Source organism: Choloepus didactylus, chromosome 22 (assembly GCF_015220235.1).
Source record: "Choloepus didactylus isolate mChoDid1 chromosome 22, mChoDid1.pri, whole genome shotgun sequence".
NCBI lineage: Eukaryota > Metazoa > Chordata > Mammalia > Pilosa > Megalonychidae > Choloepus > Choloepus didactylus.
Window position 1 is genome coordinate 40,147,209 of NC_051328.1, and position 17,341 is coordinate 40,164,549.

A 17,341-nucleotide genomic window follows, 5' to 3' on the forward strand; every position below is an offset into this window, starting at 1 on the left:
AGCGTCACGGGAAGCACCCTTGTTCCCTGGAACGTGGGCTCGTGCACCGACCAAGCCCCAGTGGCAGGCTAGCTGCCCCGTCCTCCTGCCGGCCAGCAGTGGCCCCAGCTTCCTCAGGTTGGTGACCGTCTTTACAGCACATCTCACTGCTTGTCATGGTCTTGACCAAACAACTAGAAAGGCTCTGGGACTTCTTCAAATGAGCAGAAAAAAAGAAAAAGAAAATCCAAACTATGTTTCTCTTTGGAAAGGTCAGTGATGATTTCAAACTCTGAAGTGCACAAAATCAGGATGTGGTGGGAGAAGCTGCCATTTGGGTCCACCAAGGAGAGAAAAAAATTGGTGCGCGCTGTGTGGGGAGACAGACCCTGGGTGGGGAGGCTCAGGAGCTGTGGGTTCAAGCCCCACTGTGGCCACTGGCATCTGTGTGACCTTGGGCAGGTCTCTTGCCCTCTCTGAACCTCTTTTCTGCTGCGTATCATGAAAAGGCTGGAGTGAGTGACCAGCAACGTCTTCCCAGCTGGCGGTGAAAGGGCTCAGCTCGCACTCTGACTCCCCCTGGCCCTCCGACTCCCGGATCCCAGCCTCCCAAACCCCACAAGGCCCCACTCTCTCTTCTCTCTTCTGCTGGGCTCCTGGCTGCACAGAGCTTTTCATGGAACACAGAACTCTGTTCCCCTCCCGGGCAAAGAGAAGACAGTTTAGGAGCCATCAGCAGCTGCACCAGAGAGGAGCCAGAGGGAAGGCCGGTGAGGAAAGGAAACATCACTTTAAGATGCGCCTTGCTTGAGTTTTTTTTTTTTACAAAGCTTCCTTTTTCTGATTATGGAAAATTCAGGAACGTATGTGGAAAGTACAGATGGAAAAGTCCATAATCCCACACCTAAACATGCCCATCAGTAAGATTAGGCTGCATTTTTTACAACCTTTGTGGTAACGTTGTTTATATGATTTCATAATTTACACATACCGAGGTCATTCCCCGTGTTATTTCTTGTAAACCCTGCATCGGTATAATCTGTGTTATGAAAAATTTCAAATATATAGAAAAATTGAAAAAACCCATGACAATGGACTGTGTGTTGTCACTGTTTGCCAGTCATCAACCTCGTTTCTAGAGGCTGTATAATACTCCAGCATACATGTACTTAGATGCAGTCATTTATTGAAAAAATGTTGATAAAGTGCTTACTAGGTGCTCAGGAATCTTCTAGGCACTGGGGCCACGTCAGTGAACAAGGCAGACGGTGTTCACCGAGCTGGCATTCTCGTGGGGTGTGCACGGTGTGCGGGCACTGGTGGCCAATGGGCTAAGTGAAATTTCTAACAGTGCCAAAGCCGGGGGTTCAGCCCGTCTTCCCCGGAGCTCGGGTTCACCTAAGGTGGGGCGAGGTCTCCACAAGGACTTTCGGTCCTAAGGTTTGGGACCCATTTCCTCAGGACGGTAGAATTGCAGGGCATTCCCCACCGGCGGGAAACTGGTGCTGGCACTTCCTGGCAGTTTCCCTAACAGCCCCATCAGCCATAGGCTGCCGTCGACGGGGGACCCAGCTCGAATGCTGGCCACACACCGTGCAGAGTGGGCGGCATTTCCACAGTATCCGCTGTGAACTGCAAAGAACCCAGGAAATGCAAGAATTTATTCACCAAGTTGGGCTTATTCCATCTTTGAAAGAATTCTGAGACTGCCTGCGTCTTCCTTTGTGCTACGAGGTCATGTGTCTCTTTTGGGTACAAAATGGTAATGGCTCTCAGTGTAGTTTTCCTAATGTCTTCATTTGCCAAAACAAAAATTTGGCAACATCACGTTGATCCCCAAAACTCAGAAAAAAAGAGGAACACTAACCCATGACATCTAGAAGCTGGTCCACCACCTGCAGCCACGGAGGAAGGAAGCACGGTGAGGGTCAGCAGGGGCTTGCCGAGGCTAGTTCACGGCAAGGGGACCCGTCTCCTGGTTCTGAGCTGAAGCCCGCCTTCCCCTCCCTGTTTGACAGCATCGAGGGACTGGGGTGCACCTGCAGCCAGCTTTCAGCCCTTCCTGGGCATCCATGAGCCCCAGGCCGAGAGGGGACAGGTGCTCTCACCTGGAGACAGGTGAGCTTCCAAGGTTGGTGAAGGGGAGGGGAAATCAGTGCTCAGGGCTACCGCCAGTGGCCCCGAGTGACGCGGGCATCTTTATTGCCAGTTCTCCAAATGGGGAAACTGAGGCCCAGGGAGGTTGGTTCTCCCTCGTGGGAAGCCTAAAGGAATCAGACTGTGCTTAGAACAGGGCGTGGTGCCTAATAAGTGCGCAGGGAGTGGCGGCTGTTTCTGTGCCCTGTTCCCTGTCCTGGAGAGACGGCGAGCCCGGGGCAGGAGCCTCCCCACAGAGAGGGCAGGCCCAGGCCCTGAGCAAGCCCAGCGGGAAGGCGCCAAGATAAACTGGCTGACTCGGATCCCCGTCCAAGCGGCCCCGTCGGGGGGAGCAGAGGGTGACCTCCCCTGAGGTGCCCAGTGCCACAGGGAGGACTCACAGTGTCCTCTGCCTCCTCCTCGGGGCTTTGAAAAGCTTTTCTCTTTAAACAATAAGTGCTGGGCTGCGGTGCTTCCTCCCTCCCAGGGCAGCCTTGACATCCGCTGGGATGAACGAACGTCCCACTGCCTTTGGCTGCTGTGACAACCTCGGAGGCCAAGACCCGGGGCTGGGCTGCAGCCAGGCCAGGGCGCCGTCCAGGAAGAGAGCCGGGCAGCCCCGGGCCCCGCGACCAAGTCCCCCCGCATGGCGGGCCCTGGGAGGGCGCCGTCCAGTCCAGGGGAGCCTGAACTCACCACAAGTTGTCAGAGGAGGTTTTGATGAGAACTTGGAAATTTCCATGGAAGGCCAATTTTGGTATGGTTTCTTTGACTTCTACATGATTTAAAAAAAAAAAAAAAAACACCAAAAATTTTAGAACTCAAAGCAATAAGCAGTCAGGACGCCAGCTAACATTTTGCTGCTTTACGATTGTCATAAAGCTTTTCCTTCAATCAACACATTTTTGTTCAGTGGCTGCTCCGGGTTGGGTCCTGGGGTCAACAGGGTCAAGACAGGAGGGTCCCCGGCCCCCACCCCCACTTTAAACAAGCTTGTCAGTTGGTTCCGTGGGTGGTCAGGGCTGTGATAAGAAGAGCCAGTCCAAGAGGGAGTTCAGAGCACACAGAGAAGCCACTTCACACCTGCGAGGGTGGCCGTAGTCAAAGCCAGACAATAATAAGTGTTAGCCAAGCTGTGGCGAGATGGGAGCCCTCCTGCGTTGCTGGCGTGAATGGACAACGGTGCAGCTGCTTGGAAAAGCAGCGTGGCCTTTCCCCGAAAAATTAAACGTAGAATTACCATGAGATCCAGCAATTCCACTCCTAGGTACAGACCCAAGATAAATAAAACAGAGTCTCAAGCAAAAATTCTTCCATGGATATCCACATCCAGCACCATTCGCAATAGCCAGGAGATGGAAACTGCCCACATGTTGACCGGATGATGAATAGACAAGTGAAAAAGTGGCCTCTCCGCATGATGGGATGTCATTCAGCCATAAAAAAGGAATGAAGTTCCCACACATGCTACGACCTGGGCAAACCTTGAAGACATCGTGCTAAGTGAGAGAAGCCAGACACAAAAGGCCGCACACTGCAGGCTTCCCTGTATATGAAATGTTCCCAAGAGACAAATCCATGGAGACAGAAAGTAAGTTTCATGGCTGTCTGGGGGGAGGGGGAATGCAGGTGACAGCGGAGGGACACGGGGTTTCTTTCGAAGGTGAACAAATGTTCTGGAACTAGTGAGTGGTGAGGGTTGACAACCTTGTGAATATACTAAAACCCACTAAATCGCACATTTTTAAAGGATGAATTTTATCATATACAAATGATATGCCAATATTTTTTAAAAGGTAGAGAGAAGAGCCAGGAGACAGGCAGCTTTCAATCTATTAAGGACCTCTCTGCTCTTAAGTTCCAGAAAATATGTATAGTATTCATTCCATTTAAACCCTCCTGGCCTTTGAGCCAAAACTGTAGCCCATTCTTCAAGACCCCCTTGCTGGGGTTTATTTCTGTGGCCCTGGATGCACCGGGAAGGTGCTGCTTCATTGCAGCAGCAGGGAGGCCTGGGATCCCACCTCCAAAAGTCTCGATGCCAACCACAGTCTTCTGCCCTCCAAGGCCAGCCCTGCTGGACTTGCTCCCTTTAAATGTGTTGACTTTTAATGAACAGGACCATCCAAGTACCGTTGTGTAGGTTGTTCACTGTGCAAGTAGCTTTTGTTGAACACCTACTAAACGCTAGAAACCATGTTGGGCACTTCACCTACGGTGAGCCTTGTTTAATCCCACACTCAGACTTCAGTGGGAGCTGCTATCCTCAGCATGGGAAGGAGGGAGCCGTGGGAAGTTTCCTGATTCCTCCAAGACCACGTGGCTAGGACCCGGCTCCTTCCATGGCACCCCAGCTGCGTTGGGAAGGAGGTGACCTGGCAGGAGTCCAGCCTGGAAAAGCAGGCCCAGCCCGGCACTGGGAGGGGCCAGGATTTCTCCTCCACCCCAGGGGTCCCCAGCCTGAGCCCCACGTGGCTGGGGCTCAGCTGTCAGATGTGCAGGGTTGAGACCCTCGGGCTGGGGGTCAACAGGACCTGGGGCCCACCTTGCTCACTTTTTTTTAATTAAAAAAATGTGCCAATAGATACAGAAAATAAAACTTCTGTTTTTGCCATTTTTAAGTGTGTACCTCAATGACATTAATTATAGTGCCATGCTACCATCACTACCATCCATCACTGAGACTTTTCATGACCCCAAACAGACACTCCATATCTGTTAGACATTAACTCCCCACCCCCCGGCCCCCAGCTCCTGGAAATCTCTAGCCTACATTCTGTCTCCATGGATTTGGTTATTCTAGATATTTCATCTAAGTGGAATCATTCATTACCTGTCCTTTTGTCTCTGGCTTCTTTCACTCTGCATGATGTTTTCAAGGTCCATCCATCTTGTTGTAGGGATCAGAGCTTCTTTCCTTCTTAAACGGCTGGATAATATTCCACTGTGTGGCTGAACCACATTTTGTTTCTCCAGTCATCGGCTGATGGACATTTGGGATGTGTCCACCTTTTGGCTACTGTGCACAAGGCCATGGGCACCGGCGTGCAAGTAGCTGCCCGTGTCTCTTCGATTCTTTGGGGTACATACCTCGGTGTGCTCTGTGCTTGTGTAAGTTGTTCAATCTCTCTGAGCCTCAATTTTCTCATCTGTAAATTGAGGTGCTGATACTACCCATCTAGAATTCTGCAAGAACATAAAGACATAACATATGCAAAGTAACATACACTTGGGGTATGCACAGAAACCCCTTGGGCATGTTTTTGTGTGGCATCACGTGTTTGTTCTTTACCCCACCAGTGGGCAGGGGCCTCAGCTGCCTCGTTCACGACAGAGACCCATGCCTGGCACAGTGCTTGGCACGCAGGATGCATGTCATAAATGTTTTTTGAACAAATGAATGAGTGAATGAATGAGTTGGTGCCACTTAATGCTGGGTGCCATGCAGAGGACGGGCCAGGTCGCTGGAAGCCAATGCACCCCCCTGGATGAGGTCCCCGGGCAGGGGGTCGACTCTCCCCGGGTGGTCCTGCTCGTGTGGTTTGCTTGTGCAAAGCTCTGTGAACGCAGCTCGGGGCACCTCATGGGTGGGGGGCTGGGTGGGAGGGGCGCAGGCAGTTCCCGCTCTGGCCTTCCCGGAGCCCCAGACTTTCCCCACCTGCCACGTCCATCCTGCCCTGCGCCAGGCAAGGGTTACCTTCCCCATGGGTGCTGCCACGCTCTCGGGTTGCATTCCATTCACAAAAAACAACCCGATGGCCAGACGTGGGAGCGCATTATGAGGGAAAGAGTGAGGTGGAAAAATGTGGTCAGAGAGCGGGGCAGGGCTGGCTTGGGGCACAGGAAATCGCCGCCCCCGCCCCTTCCCACCCACCCACACACATGTCTGTCGCAGGCCAGCTGGGGGAGCCTCTCCATCTGCTCTGCGGGCCTCAGTTCCAGGGCAGCCGCTGGCCAAGGCAGAAGGCCGCAGCCCGGGCCGCTCTCTGCAGGAGGACACTGCAGCAGACAGGACAAGAGATTCAGAGGTGGAGGCCTTAATTAACCAGCACTCCATTCTTTCCTCTCAGCCGGGCTGGCAGGTACAGTTGTGCAGGTTGTACGCTGTGCAAGGGTGGCTGGCTCCATTCCACAAGCTGGGTGCCCTGGCATGGGGCTCAGTCTGCCCAGTGGAATGTCTTTTCCTCACATGCTCAAAGGTTCCACTAGGCTGGTTCCTGGTGTCTGGATCTTGATCTCTAATATGCCTAAAATGGAACTTCACAAAGCATGGCCCCCTCACTCTGAGACTCTTCATGGCTCCCACTGTCCTACAGGAGGATGGTGGTAATAATAATAATAGTGCTCCCATTTCCAGCATGTCCTCGCCGCAGCCCTGCCCAGGGGCTTTTCTCACTGTCCCCATTTTCCAGGTGTGGATGGCGAAGTCCCGAGCCACTAATCGCTTGCCCAGGGCCCCACGTTCCATGCTTGGGGGAGGCCACCCTGACACGACTGCATCGTCCCTGTGCACTGAGTAGGTGCTAAATGAATGCTTATCTGGGTGAAGGTCGGCTGTGCCTTAACCAGCCCAACACCTGCAGCCCCTCTTAAAAGGCAGCAGGAGGGACAAGAGGCAAGATGGCGGCATAGAGAGGAGTGGAAGCTAAGCAGTCCCCCTGGAACAACTACAAAAAACCAGAAACAACTAGTAAATAATCCAGAATAACTGCGGGGGGACAAACGAGACCATCCACTCATCATACACCAACCTGAATTGGGAGGAATGCCCGAGAACACAGCATAAAATCTGTAAGTAAAACCTGCGGAACCAGGTCGGAAGACCCCCTCCCCCATAGCCCGAGCTGCAGAGCCTCGTGGTGCCAGAGAGAAGCTCTCTCCCAGCAAGCGAATACGGCTCAGCTGAGCTCCAACTGGGGTTTTAAGTAGCGAGTGTGAACTGCTCACTACAGGTACGCAGCCCCAAAAAACAGACAGAGGCTTTGGGTGACGACTGACCTGGGAGAGCCGGAGGGTCGCCTTGACTGGGTCTGAAGGGGACTATCTGTTTCTTTTTCGGCTCAGTGGAGAAAGCCCCAGTCATTTTCAGTTTCCAGGGCTGTGACTCGGGGAAGGGCGGAGACAGCACAAGCAGAGAGAGAGACCATTGAAATGCTAATGACCTCCACCTGGGGGGTCTGTCTTCTCTAGGAGGAAAGGGGTGGGGCCCTTTCCATTCACAACCAGACCCCAGAGCCTGGGGGAACACGGCCATACCTCCTCACACCAGTCAAGAATTATAGGCTAACAGGCGTCACCTGCTGGGCAGAAAAGCACAGTGACCCGAGGCATCAAAGGGTGGAGCAATTTTCTAAGACACACCCGCAGGGAAACCAGATACTGAATATTTCTTCCCTCTGTTCTGGTCTGGGAAAACCTGATTTGGATAAACAAGGAAACCATGACTAGACAACAGAAAATTACAACCTACACTAAGAAAAACAAAGTTATGGCCCAGTCAAAGGAACAAACGTACACTTCAACTGAGATACAGGAATTTAAACAACTAATGCTAAATCAATTCAAAAAGTTTAGAGAAGATATTGCAAAAGAGATAGAGGCTGTAAAGGAAGCACTGGACCTGTATACGGCAGAAATCAAAAGTTCAAAAAACCTACTGGTAGAATCTATGGAAATGAAAGGCACAACACAAGAGATGAAAGACACAATGGAAACATACAACAACAGATCTCAAGAGGCAGAAGAAAACACTCAGGAACTGGAGAACAAAACACCTGAAAGCCTATATACAAAGGAGCAGATGGAGAAAAGAATGAAAAAATATGAGCAACGTCTCCGGGAACTCAAAGATGAAACAAAGTACAATAATGTACGTATCATTGGTGTCCCAGAAGGAGAAGAGAGGGGAAAGGGGGCAGAAGCAATAATAGAGGAAATAATTCATGAAAATTTCCCATCTCTTAAGAAAGACATAAAATTACAGATCCAAGAAGCGCAGCGTACTCCAAACAGAAGAGATATGAATAGGCCTACGCCAAGACACTTAATAATCAGATTATCAAATGTCAAAGACAAGAGAGAATCCTGAAAGCAGCAAGAGAAAAGCAATCCATTACATACAAAGGAAGCTTAATAAGACTATGTGCGGATCTCTCAGTAGAAACCATGGAGGCAAGAAGGAAGTGGTGTGATATGTTTAAGATACTGAAAGAGAAAAACCACCAACCAAGAATCCTGTATCCAGCAAAGCTGTCCTTCAAATATGAGGGAGAGCTCAAAATATTTTCTGACAAACAGACAATGAGAGACTTTGTGAACAAGATACCTGCCCTACAGGAAATACTAAAGGGAGCACTACAGGGTGATAGAAGACAGGAGTGTGTGGTTTGGAACACAATTTTGGGAGATGGTAGCACAACAATGTAAGTACACTGAACAAAGGTAACTATGAATACAGTTGAGAGAGGAAGATGGGGAGCATGTGAGACACCACAAGAAAGGAGGAAAGATAATGACTGGGACTGTGTAACTTGGTGAAATCTAAAGTATTCAACAATTGTGATAAAATGTACAAATATGTTGTTTTACGAGGGAGAACAAGCAAATGTCAACCTTGCAAGGTGTTAAAAATGGGGAGGCATTGGGGGAGGGATGCAATCAGCATAAACTAGAGACTGTAACTAATAAAATCATTGTATTATGCTTCCTTTAATGTAACAAAGGTGATATACTAAGGTAAATGCAGATAAGAGGGGGGGATAGGAGAGGCATGTTAGACACTTGACATTGGTGGTATTGTCTGATTCTTTATGGTGGGTAATGTCCATGATCAACTGTACAAATACTAGAAATCACTTCATGAACCAGAACAAATGTATGACAATACAATTAGAAGTTAATAATAGAGGGGCATATAGGGAAGAACTATATACCTATTACAAACTATATACTACAGTTAGTAGTATTTCAACATTTTTCATAAACAGTAACAAACGTACTATATCAATACTAGGAGTCAACAATTGAGGGGGGTTGGTTAGGGGTAGGGGAGGTTTAGAGTTTCCTTTTCTTTTTTTCTTTTTTCATCTTTCACTTTATTTCTTGTCTGGAGTAATGAAAAGTTTCTAAAAATTGAACAAAAATTAAGTGTGATGGATGCACAGCTGTATGAGGGTACCCAGGGGCAAGTGATTGTACACTTTGGATCTTTGGATAATTGTATGGTATCTGAACAATCTCAATAAAAATGAAAAAAAAAAAAAAGGCAGCAGGAGGGTCTTCCTTCCTTGCTATGCCGTCAGCCTCCGACCCTGATCTGGGGTTCCTTTGCTGCTTTCTGGTTGCTTCCGCCACCGTTCCACTTGCCAGGAGAGGCTTGTGTGCCGGGCTCAGCCCTGAGGTCGTCTGTCCCTTCACCCTACAGCATTTTGCACACAGTAGGACCTGAATGTCATGGGATTCCAGAGTGGGGCAGACTTTGGAGCTAGAAGGACCAGGCTTCAGATCCCACTTCCTGGCCCTGCCACCTTAAGAGAAGTGATCCTCTGCTCGGGCCTCTGTTTCGTCATCTGCAAAATGAACTGAAGAATGTCTTCCAGGCCGGCTGTGCAGATTAAACATCTGCTCTTTGTATCATGCTTGGGAGCGTGTGTGCACACAGTAGGTGCAAAATAATCAGGCCCTTTCCCTGTCTCCACGCCAGGGGCGAGACAGCTCCAGAAGCCTTCACAAAACCAGTGCCTGCTTTTCCCATCGACCCCTCCTCCCCGCAGCCCCACAGGGGTTGCTCGTGCTCTGGGATGTTTTCCCCGCTGCATCTGTCGGTATCATAAATACTTGCAAGGGGAAGAAAAAAAGTTTCCCCAGACTCTACGTCAACACAAACAGCCCTAATTGGCCCTGGAGCCTCATAATTCTCAGATTGTCTTGACCGTGTGTATCTAGGAAATTCGCGGCAGCAAAGGTGAAAGGTGTTTTCATTCGTAAATTGAAGTGGAGGCTTTGTCTTCAGCTGAAATTTGGCTCCGGCCCCTCGCCTTGGGGTACTTTTTCTGTGTGTGTGCAGAAATCTGACTTATCACTTTCCTAGGGAAGGAGAAAACGCATGAATATTTAATTATTCCGCTGCCAACCAGGGAGGTTTGGGAGCTCAATGAATAGAGAGCGGGGTTTTTCTTTTTGGAGGCCAAGGCTGGTCCGAGGTAGCCGTCTGGAGCCCCGCTTCTCCCCGTGGGGGTGTCCCCTCCTGCCGCCCCGCGGCCTCTGTCTCTGGAAAGGCTGTAAGACGAGGATGGGTGATTTCAGGTCAGGTTCTGGGCTCCTTGGCAGAATTTGTTTTGCTTGCAACAAACACGGGGAGGGGGAAGGAGGTGGAGGGGCTGGGGGAGGTAGGTCCAAGCACACTTCTGGCCTCGGAGCTGCTGGCCGGGACAGAAGAGAGGCCTGTGGCCGATGAGGCTAGAACATTCTGCAACGTGGAGGCCAGAAAATTCCGAAAAGAAACATTCTGTGGCATCCAGCATCCAAGAGGAGGAAGAGGATCTCCTCAGGCCGGGCCCTCATCAGTGGTGACCCCTCGGCGTCCCGGGTGGGGCGTGGGGGACGGTAGGAAACAGGGTCAACACTCGGGGTGGCTCCAAATTTGGGCAACCGTTTCAGCAGTCTTCTGTCGTCAGTCTGGAGAAGGGCCACCCCTGCTAAGAAGTGGGTAAACTGAGGCACCAGGATGCCTCCACTTTGCAGAGCAAGCTCCCAGGAGAGCTGCACGTTGGAGGAGAATAACCACAAGGACCACAGATTTCAAATACATTTTCTACATCCCCAACACACCCTGAAAGGATGAGCCTCTCACCTGTTAGACAGGGAAACTGAGGCTCAGAGCAGCAAATAGCCTGCCCCAGGCGCCTTAGAAAGGCCACCTCTTTCTCAAATATACTTAAATTATACCATTATTTATTTCTCAAAAACAACAGGACAACAAACATAAAGGCATTCTATATAAATTAAACTAATGAACCCAAAATAATGGGAATTCAAACATTAATAACAGCCGTTAGGAAAAATTAGGACAGCGGCATTACACAGTTTTATTAGGACAAGTCCCTTTGCTGCTGTATGACAGAAAATTGACATAATCAATGAACAGTAGCCCACTTTTGGAGTCAATACAGCTATACTAAAACCACGAAATGTTTTCTAAATAGTAAAGATGACTACGGTGTGAAGCGCATCCCCTTGGATGTGGCGCCTTGTGCAGTGTGCAACTGAAACAACTGGACACGGCGGCCCTGACCAGTGAGCAGATTTGAACCGGGGGCTGCCTGTCTCCAGAGCTTGGGGACCTACTCCTTCATCCCCTGCCCTAATTGGCCCATGAGCCGGCCCCACCCCAGCTTCTAACCAGTAACGACACAGAGCGCTGACAGGTTAGAAAGGAACACAGCTCCTCACCTGAGGGAATGTCCCCTGGTCCACGAACGACAACCAGGGGGTGAGGGCTTAGGAACCTTTGAACGGATACTCATAGAACCCAGAGCTGGGCCATGCCGAGGGGAAGCTCGCGGAGGGAAGAGGACAGGGTTGGGTCTTCGAAGCTGTGTGGGCCCCGGAGGGCGGCTGAGCTTCTGGGAAGGCCCCTCAGCCTTGGGTGTTTGGGGTCCCAGGGGCTCGTCCTTGCTCCCGGCTGAATGAATGGTTGCAGGAATGAAAGGGAAGTCCCCCCCCCCTTGACCTCGTGCACACAGGTGCACAGCGCCTTGCTCAGGAGTCCTGGCAGGCAGGGGCCACGGTCCCAGATGCCACAGAGCCAAGGGGCTCAGAGCCGGTTCCCACAGGCCCCGGGACACGGAGCCGTGTGAAAGCCGCCGCCAGCACCTCTCGCCGCCAGGGACAATGCTTGGCCCGCAGTCCTGAAGGACACCCCAGGGTCTCCGAGGCGGGGACCGTCTGCCAAGGGCCCTGGCCTTGTGCCCGCTGGCGCCGCCTGCTGCGGGTGGGGCTCACCTGGAGACTCCTTCCTCCCGGCGGCCGGCTCCTGGGGTTCCGGCCCCACATTTCCTGTGGCCGCTCCCCTCCCTTCCCAGCCCCCACCCTGCTGTCCGGGCTGCCCCTTTGCCGCCTGCCACCTCCAGCCTTTCAGGCCTGCTCCCAGGGGCGTGGGGTGGGGGCCTCGGCTCACGGAGGTGATGGAAGGAGCGGCGCCGGGTCTGGCTTTGTGTGCGAGACTTACGCTCGGTGGACTATGTTGGGTTTTTAAAATTGTAGTAACACTTATATCATGAAATTGGCCATTTTAACCATTTGTATGCGTACAACTCACAATGTTGTGCGACAATCACCACCATCCACTACTAAAACTTTTTCATCCCAAACAGAACCCTGTGCCCATTCAGCTATATCTCCCTGTTCCCCCCTCCCCCAGCCCCCGGTAGCCTCTAAGCTACTTTCTGTCTGTATGGGTTTACCTATTCTAGATATTCAGATAAGTGGAATCATATAATATTTGTCCTTTTGTGTTTGATTCCTTTCACTCAGCATGATATTCTCAAGGTCCATCCTTTCCATGGCATGTGTCAGAATTTTACTCCTTTTCATGGCTGAATAATATTCCGCTGCATGGGGAGACCAGCTTTTGTCTATGCAGTTGTGGGTTTTGAGAGGGTGGTGCCAGCACACATGTGCCCTGCACACTCACGAACTCAGACTTGGCTCATAGCACACTCTGAAGGGTGCCAGTCATTACCCCCACTTCACAGATGGGGCAACTGAGGCTCCATGAGGCTAAAAGACTTGTCGAGGCCACCCAACCATGTTTATGGTGGAGCCAAGATTTGAGCCCAGGTTTATCTGCCTCCAAATTGGGGTTGTTTAACCACCTGTCCATCTTGCCTTGCTGGAGGTGCCGGCAGACCCTGGGGCTCAGCTGGAGTCAGGCCCTTTGGCGCAACCCGCGTTTGTGGTTCCCACTCCTGGGGGAGATGCTCGGGCCACGTTGGAATTGGAGAGAACCTGTCTCCCCACCCCCACCGCCGACACCATCGGCAAACAGCCCTGAACGGGCCAGAGGGTTGCAGCGGACTTTGCCCAAGTGGTGGACAGAAGTGGGAGGAGGTCGGAAGCTGTCGTGCTCCTTCCTTCTAACGTTTCTCCAGAATAGACACTTGTGAGTGTGTGTGTGTATGAGTGTGAGTGTGTGTGTGTGTCTCCCTCTGCCTGGTGGACAGATGGCTCGTCTGAGCTCGGCTCTGTTAGAAGATGGAGGCAGAGGCTGGGGGAGGAAGGAGGGGAAGGGAGGCAAGGACTGCAGACAGGCCATGAGTCCAGGGGAGCATTACGAGTCACCCCAGTGAAGGGCAAAGGGAGCAAAAGGGTGGCTTCTGGGGGAACCCAGGGCCTGAGGGTGTGTCTGCCCCCCAGACAAACTCCTGTCAGTGGCTGGAACGAGACGCGGGGGAGCTGACCTCAGCCTCAGCCCTCTCTGTTATTAGCTGTCGTGTTCCTGAGAAAATACATCACCTCTCTGACCCTCAGTATCTTCATCTGTAAAGTGAGCAAAAGAACAGTTGCTACTACAGAGAGCTGTCAGGAGGAATAGGCAAGCTACGACGATAAAACTAAAGGGCTGCTAGGTACTATGGGAGGGAAGAAGGAAGACAGTTCGGGCGATCCCACGAGGTCAGCTGGAGGGCTGGGGGACACGAAGCCTCCATCTCCTCTGGGGCCTGGCCTCAGCGCGGCCCCATTTCCGGCCCCAAACTGACCAGTCAGTCATGCCCTGATTTAACCCTTTCCCAGGGCTGACTGCAATGCAGTCACGTCAGCTTCTTTGCCCAGCTGACCTGGCCCGGCAGGTTTAATTGGCCCCAGCCCGCGTTTTAAAGGAAAACACACCTCCCTCGCGCCGTGTGACCCCGGAGGCCCCGGCCCTCTCCTGGTCCTGCTTGCGGCTCCAGCTGTCTATGCACTTCCCTTCCAGCTGCTTTGATTTCACGGCGCTCAAACATGCAAGGGCAATGGGTCACCAGCACTGCTCCTCCCCTGCGCCACCCCAGGCCTGGCTCAGGTCGGGGCAGGGGGCCTGGATCAGCCACAGCCGAGCCCCCGAGGAGCTGCTCCTGCTGGGCCGGGCATGAATCTTCCCACTCTAGGCCCATCTCCCCATCCGTCCAGCAGGTTAGGCCACCAAAGTTGAATGCCAACTTCATGAACCTAGAAAAATCCCAGGGAAGGACTTGGATTGGTCCTTTGGTGTCACATGCCCATCACTGCACCAATCTCAGTGGTTGAGAGAATGGGAAACTGATTGGCCAGGGCCGGGTCACATGCTCTCCCTGTTGCCAAGGGGCAAGGGCAAAACACAGGGACTGGCACCTGCCCGGGAACCTCAGGAACAGGCGGGAGGTGCCCATCCCCCCTTGAGGGAGGGCAGGAGGGTGGGCAGCTCGGCAGTCTGGGCCAGGGCAGAGGGTGAGGGGGCTCGGGGACCCCTATCCCCCCTTTGCCAGATGACACTGCCGTGCTGCCCCTGGTCCCTAGGCCCCCTCTGCTGCCCCCCAGGCTGTTGGGGTGTCCCTCGCCCCGCTCTCCCGGGCCGAGCACAGGTTGCGAGCATCTGCCTCTGGCCAGCTGCTGGGGGCTGCCCCCCGCGGTCCCTGCTGCCGACAGGAAGCAGCCGCTTTTCTGCTGCCCAAATCGCACATCTGGCTCCGCTCTGGCCAGGCGGGCCCAGTGGAGTCCCTGAGCCGCCGCCAAGCTCACAGGGGTGGGTGGGGGCCCCGAGGGGCGGCCCAGCTGGGGGCCTCCGCCGAGGAGGTTGTGCAGCCTGCCCGGCGGGAGTGAGGCGCTGAGCCTGCCAGGGCCCAGGGGGGCGGCGGGGGGCCTGGGGCTGCTGGGGCGTGGGGTGGGAAGGCTTGTGGCCCCTTCTCCTCTCCCTGCTCGCCTCCTTCCCTCCTTCCTCCTTCCCTCTTCTTTCCTCTCTCTCTTTCTCTCGCCTTCCCTCCCTCCCTCCTTGTTCTTTCTCTTTCTTCTGTCTTTCTCTTCTTCCTTCCTTTTTTTCTTTCATTCTTTTTTCACTTTCATTCTTTGTTCTTTCATTCATTCTTTCTTCTTCTTTCTCACTTCCTTTCTTCCTTCCTTCTTTCTTTCTCTCCTCCCTCCCTTCCTTCTCTTTCTCTCTCCTTCCTTCCTTCTTTCTCTTTCACTCATTTTTTCTTTCTCTTTCATTCTTTCTTCTTTTCTTCCTCTCTCCCTTCCCTCTCTTTTTCTCTCTCTCTTCCCTTCCTCCTTCCCTTCTTTCTCTCTATTCTCCTCCCCTTCCCTCAATGTTTCTTCATCCACCACGAGAGGTGTGCCCTGAAGACGGCTTTGAAACCAGACAGGAGGCAAGAGCCTCAACGACGACGTTCGTTGAGACAACCCGAACGTTTTGCCTCCTAAAGACAACAGAGGGGAGCCGGCGGTGCTCTCAACCCCCACCCCCATCGTGGCCGCCCCTCCCTCGCTGGCCTTGAGAACGAGGGAGACGGCCCCGCAGCCCCCACCCCGCCCCGCGCTGTCCTGAAGCTGACGGACTGCAGGCGCCTGCTCCGGTGGACGAGGGGACAGAGGTGTCACAGGCCTCTCAGAAGCCCTCGTGGCCGCAGCCACAGACCTGGACAGCTGCTCGCTGACCTGGCTCCTCTCCATCTGTCCGTCCATCTGTCTCTTGTTCTCTCCAGCAGCCACCCACTCAAGCCCCCACCAACACCAGGCCACTTGATGACACGTTTATTTTGTTTAAGTGTCAACTCTTATGCAAATGAACAACCCCACGTGGGGGGGCAGAGGTGGGGGTGGAGGTGGGGGTGGGTAGGGGTGCTGTCCCATGGTCTCCGCAAACCCCGGAGAGCAGAGGAGCCCTGGGCGATGACTCTAAGGTTGCCTGTGTCCCTCCAAAACACGGCCTGTAACGTCCCTGCCATCCCCTCATTCATCTAGTCCTTGGTTTCACAAATATTGACCAAGTCCTTCTTGGGTCAGGGCATGGGCCAGGTGTCTGGATTTTAACGATGCACAAGGCAGACTATCCCTGCTTCCTTTTAGTGGGATGTTAGGAAAAGGATAAAACCAAGTGAACAAATGCAAGTGATTACAATCAGGGTGGGCTCTACGAAGGAAGCAACCAGGCGCTGGGGCGGAGGGGCCCACGGGCCACCCTGTTCCAGACGGGGCCCCTTTAACCGGGCTTGGCAAGAAGAGAGGGAGCCAGTCCTGGGGGAACAGGGACGAGTGCTCCAGCGGGTACGGCTTGTGCAAAGGCCCTGCAGCAGCGACCTGTGTGGTGGGTTCTGAGGCTAAGGATTAAGACATACAGTGAGTGCCCTGGAGCTGTGTGTGTTTGTGTGTGCGTGTGTGTGTGATTTCATAGGAAGTACAGGGGACATTAGGAGTCCTGTAAACAGAGGAATTCTTAAGGTCTCGAGGGAGCACAAGCCTAGGAGAAGACAGGCCCAGAAAAGGCAGAGAAGACCCTGCACTTGGATTTGACCTCGGGCTGATGTTGACAGGACGGCTAAACTCTGAAGGGCGGCACTGGCCAATGCAGAGCCAATTTGCAAACACTGTGAAAGGTGTTTCTTACTTTTTCATTTATTTAGCTGGCAGAAGGTGATCTCTGTCATATCACCAAGTAGATACAAACTTAAGAAACAGCTCAGGGACTAAATCCCAGAATTAACACTTAAAATATTAAAATGAACAGATTTTAATAATGAAAGACAACAAGACAAACAAAGAAGCAGGAAGTGATGGATCATCCAAAGGTATGAGATATAAATCCAGAAACTAACACAAAGAGGACCAGGCTTTGGACACACTGGACAAAGACTCTTAAAAAAGTGCTCCTTGGTATGCTCAAGGAGATAAAGGAAAACACAGAGAAAGAACCAAAGAATATCAGGAAGATGATGAATAAACAATATGAGAATTTCGATGAAGAGAGAGAAAATTTCAGGAGTCGAACGGAAATACTGGAGTTGAAGACCACAGTAACCGAAATGAAAAATTCCCTAGAGGGTTGCAACAACAGAATAGAGCTGGCAGAAGAAAGAATCAGTGAACTCGAAGACGAGACAATTGAAATGACTCAGGCTGAGAAGCAGAAAGGAAAAGGAATGACCGACAGTGAACAGAACCTAAGAGACCTGTGGGACACTTTCAAGCATACAAGAATACACATTATGGGAGTCCC

General features: G+C 52.2%; 1 long non-coding RNA gene across 1 annotated transcript; it reads right to left on the reverse strand.

Annotated features, from left to right (window-relative positions):
- Window positions 1–1,535: 1,535 nt before the first annotated feature.
- On the reverse strand, window positions 1,536–5,249 carry LOC119518639. The gene is made up of 3 exons (XR_005213808.1): window positions 5,206–5,249; window positions 2,812–2,890; window positions 1,536–1,611 (listed from the first exon to the last, which is right to left on the reverse strand). It is a non-coding gene; the product is annotated as an uncharacterized LOC119518639 (long non-coding RNA).
- Window positions 5,250–17,341: the final 12,092 nt, after the last annotated feature.